Genomic DNA, 6911 nt, shown 5'->3' on the forward strand with positions numbered 1-6911 from the left:
CGTGCACCAGGGTTTTGCAAGAACAAGCAATTAAACATTCTTAGGCTGTGCACCTGTGGCAATGCCAGTTCCAAATTCATTAAGCAGGCATCTGTGTTCAGAAGAAGGTCTGTTGATTTTGTATTTGCTAACATGAAAACCAAAGCTAATTTACACATTGCTACAGTAAATTATAAAAGAAAAGATTACTATTTAAAGCAGCTTTAGTTGATAGTGTTTTATTATTGTTGTCATGTTGCTTTTGTTTTTCCATGATCTATAGAGACCTCTGTAGATTTAAATGATCGGTATGTGAGAGGATTTCCATCTCCCAACATAATTTTCAAAGTGTTTTTAGCAACAATAACTAATCATACTGGGATCTTTGAAAATCTGATTGAAGTTATAAAATCTCTTCTCAAAAAGTCCAGGTAAACTCAGTATGTTTCTTATAATTTAACAAGTATTAGTTAAGATAATAAGCATTTTTTAAGTGACAAAAAAAGGCCCAAATAAGGTAGAAGTTTATTTGCCTCCCACACAGTAGTCTAGTTGAAGAAGAGTATGGAATGTGCTTGAGATTCCATCCTCTGGTTCATTACTATAACCTAGGCTGTTGTTTCATATGGTCAAAACACAATCACTACAATGTTTGCATTTCAAATACAAAGAAGAGGGAGAAGATTTCATTCTTTTTTATGGCTGAGTAGTATTCCATTGTGTATATATACCTCAGATCTTGTTTATCCATTCATCTTTCGGTGGACACTTAGGCTGCTTCCATATCTCGGCTATTGTAAATAATGATGCGATAAGCATAGGGGTGCATGTATCTTTCCAAATTGGCACTTTCGTTTCTTTGAATAAAAACCTAGTAGTGGAATTATTGGATCATATAGTATATTTATTTTTAATTTTTTGAGAACCCTAGAGAGTATTAGGCTAAGTGAAATAAGTCAGACTTTGGAAAAAGACAAATTATTTCACTTATATGTGGAATCTAAAAAACAAAACATATTAACAAAAAAAGTAACAGAAACAGATTTATAAATACAGAGAACAAACTGATGGTTACCAGGGTGGACGATGGGTAGACATGGGTGAATTAAGTAAAGAGGATTAAGATATACAAAAACTTTCAGTTAAAAATAAGTAAGTCATAGGGATGGGAGAAAAAAAGAGTGGGAGTGGGAGAAAACATGGGGCACAAGAAATCATACAAGATATTATACAAAAATTTGTATATTTTTTTAATCAGTAGGTGCACACATCATTTTCACTCAAACACAACTGATCATACCTCTGGCACAGTTGCCCCTACCCATTGGAGTAGCAAAGAAATAAATTCAATGACTGAACAACCATTTACACAGCCAAACACAGTGAAAAGGAGCATTATTTTTAATAGCTACCTGCCATAATTGTTTTCATTGAACTCTGGTTCTATGGAAAATTTTCAAGGACATAAATATTCTCTGTACACTTGATACTTCTTGCAAATATGTTGAGATATCTGTGAAAAGTTTAATCTGATTCTTAAAGGAGACTCCTGCCTCCCCAGTTTTTAAGAAGACACTCATTCCTCCATCGTACCACTTCCATCCAGTCGCTAATATCAAAAAATTGGAAATAATTCTTGTTATTTCTTGCTTGTACCATCCCAGTGTCCGGTTCACATATTCTCACAAGTTTTCCACTAGATATATTCCTAATTTAGTAACTTCCAGGAATTTCCACTGTTATGAATATAGTCAAAATTATCAAATTAAAGATATCTTCTCATGACTGGATTGTCTTATTTTAACTGGTCGCTGGTGTTCTTTTTTGTTACTTTCTCATCCTTTCCAAAGATAAAGCCAAATTTATCTTTTTAACATAAAAAATAGGATTTTACGACCTCAATCTTAAGTATTTAATGACTTTTCACCTTTTTAGGTTATATTTAAAGTTTATTAATATGGGGCGCCTGGGTGGCGCAGTCGGTTAAGCGTCCGACTTCAGCCAGGTCACGATCTCGCGGTCCGTGAGTTCGAGCCCCGCGTCAGGCTCTGGGCTGATGGCTCAGAGCCTGGAGCCTGTTTCTGATTCTGTGTCTCCCTCTCTCTCTGCCCCTCCCCCGTTCATGCTCTGTCTCTCTCTGTCCCAAAAATAAATAAACGTTGAAAAAAAAATTTTTTTTTAAAAATATAAAAAAAAATAAAGTTTATTAATATGACATGTAAGATCATGCACTCATGGACATTACATCTCTATTTTTTTTCTTTTTTTTTCAATATATGAAATTTATTGTCAAATTGGTTTCCATACAACACCCAGTGCTCATCCCAAAAGGTGCCCTCCTCAATACCCATCACCCACCCTCCTCTCCCTCCCACCGCCATCAACCCTCAGTTTGTTCTCAGTTTTTAAGAGTCTCTTATGCTTTGGCTCTCTCCCACTCTAACCTCTTTTTTTTTTTCCTTTCCCTCCCCCATGGGTTTCAGTTAAGTTTCTCAGGATCCACATAAGAGTGAAACCATATGGTATCTGCCTTTCTCTGTATGGCTTATTTCACTTAGCATCACACTCTCCAGTTCCATTCACGACATTACATCTCTAATGTAATTTTGTACCAAACTCCTTTGTTCTTCTCCATCCTTCAGGCTCTGCCATCTCTGTTCTTCAAACACATCAACTTACCTCCTAGCTGAGAGCGGTTGAAATGCTTTTGTTTTTAACCTTACATGCTTTCCTCTCACTGCTTTCAAAATAGTTTAATAAAAAGTGCTCTGAAATGTTTCTGTTGGTAATTAGTATATATGTATTCAGACTTTCAAAAAAGACATTATGGATTTTTCTGGTTACGCTGATTTATGTGCATGTTATTTATCTACTTATTATCTTTCATTTGTACATAACATCTAGATTGCCTAACTAATCAAAATAAAGAAATGACTATTAATTTTCATTACCTAGATTGTAATGGGTTAAGCCCCTCTTGGCTTAATTGATAAATCCTTGCTTCTTCTCCAAACCAAACAGCCATCTCAAATGTTTTTTGAGGATGTATCAAGTAGAGACATCTGCAATGTTAAGTATTAAAAGTAACATCAACTTACTTATGTTATGATCAATAAGGCTGTATAGTTCAAAAATGATAATCTTCTCAATAATTAGTGTTGAATCAATTGGATCCTTTGGAGGGGATATTGGATTCCTAAATCACAACATTCATAAATATCAATTTTAGTTGGATTGTGAATACAAATATAATAGATAAAGCAATAGACTTTCAGAAGCAAACATACAATAATATCTTTATGCCAGATGGTAAGCAAAGATTTCTCAAAAATAGCACAAAAACACTGACCATAAAAGGAAAAATTATAACATTGACTATATTTGTGATTAGATCTTCTGGTCATCAAATGTTCCACAGATGAAAAAACAAAAACAAACAAAAAACAACAACTCACAGAGAGAGAATGCAGGTATATGACAAAGGACTTATTTCTATAATATACAAAGAATCCTGGAACATTAATAAGATAAACCTACCCTATTCAGTAGCAAAAAAGGCTGAAAAACCAGGTGCTTCACATTAGAGAGGTTACTTAAATAGCTAACCGGTACATAAAAAGATATTTCATTTCATTAGTCATTAGGGAGATACAAATTAAGGCCACAAGAATATAGAAGTACACACTTGTCACAATGGCTAATAATAATACCAAGTGTTACGGAGAATGTGCAACAATTTCAAGTCTCTGAGGGGAAATCATTACCTAATACACTATGATCCAGCATTTCTATCCCTAGTTATATATTCAGCAGAAATGCACACATATTCATTAAAATCAAGTGTTAGAATTTTCATAGCAGGAATATTCAAAATTGACAAAAGCAATGAGAATGAACCAACTATAATAATTCCATACTGTGATACGGATATTACCTTCAAATAAAATGTTGAACAAAAGAAACAAGATGAAAAGCATATCACTCAAAAATTCAAAAATCACTCAACCAAAGTCCTAAAATATAACACTAATCTATGATGCTAAATTAGGATAGTGGTTATCCTGGGGGACACAGTAACTATAAAAGATACAAGGTGGTTTCTGGAATTCTGGTGAGGTTGACTTGTCAGTCTGGGTGTTCATGGCTTGTGTTCAGTTTGTGAAAATTCATTCAGCTGTATGTTTATGGTTTCTGTATTTTTATTTTGATAAAAAATTTACATAGAACATCCTACAATATTTTAAAGGTGACAAATAATAAAATGGTGTCATTAGTTGGGTTCTACATATGTTATTTAGATATAGCCATGATATTTTCAAACTGTGACCAAAATAATCTATCTTCCAACTCAAAGAAAGGAATCCAGAAAAATACCTTCGGATTTTAATCCAGATACTGTATAGTGGATACTATTATATTACCAATCTGTTCATGATATCATGTTAATCCATTTTTCCATAGTAGATTCAATTTGTTCTGCCAAGCTACAAAATAAGCTAATCAATGTCAAATAACCAGCAGCCAAATGGGATTATCTTTGATGGGTTTTGCCAAAAAAATAAAAACTATTAAAATTGGGCCAAAAATAATATTGTTACTAAGTCAGAAATCCAAATTTTATACCACAGTAGACTGCAAATTAGCTCAGCTTAAGTGAGGTGTGAGAGAGACATAGAGCTTTGTTAAATTGACATGAAAAAAGGGTAAATTTAAGAAATCTCATGATTCAAATTAATTGATGTTGATTACTTCAGGAATTGAGCAAGAAAGAAAAGTAGGTAAGAAGGAGAGATGTTAAAAAAGTAAAATTATAAAAATTAAATCCTGGAGGTAGCCATATGCGTAACAAGTCTATAGGGAACAAAGTTCTTAAATGTAAGTAGGAGAATGTGAGAAATGTGCAGATTATTGTATACCCTGTGAAAAAATTCAAAATAAACCAAAAACCTGTATCAGAAGTATATGAAGTAATAATACTATAGAACTAAGAACAATTAAAAAAATTCTGGTAGAAATTGTAAGTCAAGAAAAGAAAGCATATCAGAATGTGGCCTATTGGATATGAGGGATAAAGGTAATCAGACAATCACACAAAAATGGAAATCTAGTTGAGATAAAACCATAGATATATCATTTAGTATGCCAAGTAAAATGAAAATATCAGCAAAATGAAATACTTCAAAGAAAACTTTACTAGCAAGAGCTAGTTGTCCTATCTGCCAACTATGAACCAGACAAAAGATGGATACATTTGAAATGTCATACTGAGGGGTGCCTGGGTGGCTCAGTCGGTTAAGCTCCTAACTCTTGATTTCAGCTTGGGTCATGATCTTGAGATTCATGGGTTTGAGCCAGGTGCACTGTCAGTGCAGAGCATGCTTGGGATTCTCTGTCTCCTTCTTATCTCCGTCCTTTCCCCGCTCACGATCTCGTTCTCTCAAAAATAAGTAAAAGAATATTAACAGTAAAATAAAATAAATGTCTTACTGAATAAAAATCCCAGGGGGCACCTGGGTGGCTCAGTTAGTTGTGACATCCGATTTTAGCTCAGGTCATGATCTCATGGTTCTTGAGTTCCAGCCCCGCATGAGGCTCTGCGCTGACAAGTCAGATCCTGGAGCCTGTTTAGATTCTGTGTGTGTCTCTCTCTCTGGACTCCCCTCTCCCCCTGCTCACACTCTGTGTCTCTCTTCATCAAAGATAAATAAACATTAAAAATTTAAAAAAAATACCAAATGCTTCTCAAAGCCTAATATGTGAATATGTAGCATAATTTTGGTTAAAACTAAGAAATGACAACAAGAATAGTGACAGATATACTTCTTTGCTTGAAGTATATTTATATCAATATGCAATTTGACTTATTTTTTTTAACGTTTATTTTTTTTTGAGACAGAGAGAGACAGAGCATGAGTGGGGGAGGGTCAGAGAGAGAGGGAGACACAGAATCTGAACCAGGCTCCAGGCTCTGAGCTGTCAGCACAGAGTCCGACGCTGGGCTTGAACTCACGGACCGCAAGATCATGACCTGAGCTGAAGTGGGACACTTAACCGACTGAGCCACCCAGGCACCCCATAATTTGACTTATTAATTCATTAATTAATGAAAGGATTGTGCTTAAATTCTATAGAGCTACTGATTAATAAACATTTCTATTTTTATATGAAATTTTCATATGCCATCTTAGAAGATATTTTCATTGAATTTAAGGTGATATTCTGTATATTAAAGATTTTATTGTATTCAAATTAAACAAAATAAAATGATAATTCAGGGGAAAAGTGGATTTTATTATATTAGATAGATCTGGGGAGTAGATACTTTTATTTCTGGAATCAGAAACACTAACTACCAACCCAAAGCATATTTTCATTGCAAGTATGCTAAACAGATGTTGAATATATTAATGAGTGTATTAGTAAAGGACCTTCATAAACATAGTAAAATTTCCATTTGAATATATTTTTAACAGAATAGATTACATAAGTCTTTTACTAGATATATCAATTAGAAAAATAATTGTAATGTAATATAACATACATTACTTCATTGTAAAAATACATGCATATGTGCACGTACCCACATGAACAAATTGTGCATAATAAGTGAGAGGGAAAAGAGAACCTATACTGAAAAAATACAGTTCTATAAGAATAAATATTTTCTTTCACTTTTGCTTTTTTGTATATATGTAACTTTTAGGTAAGTTAAATGCAGATGTTTAATACTTTTAGTAAATATTAAAATAAGCTTATTTTATTCACTTTTTAAATAAAGGGGGTCTGGGGAGAGCAAGAAGAGAGAGATGAACAGATTCATAGAGAATCAAAAAAATATGCATCAATATAAAATAAACAGACTATAATGAGAGTTCCATGGCACTGAACTGTAGGACAATTTATTGTCCTGCACATATTTTGCATAATATGTT

This window comes from Puma concolor, chromosome B1 (assembly GCF_028749965.1).
Source record: "Puma concolor isolate L17-30 chromosome B1, mPumCon1.1.hap2, whole genome shotgun sequence".
NCBI classification, from domain to species: domain Eukaryota; kingdom Metazoa; phylum Chordata; class Mammalia; order Carnivora; family Felidae; genus Puma; species Puma concolor.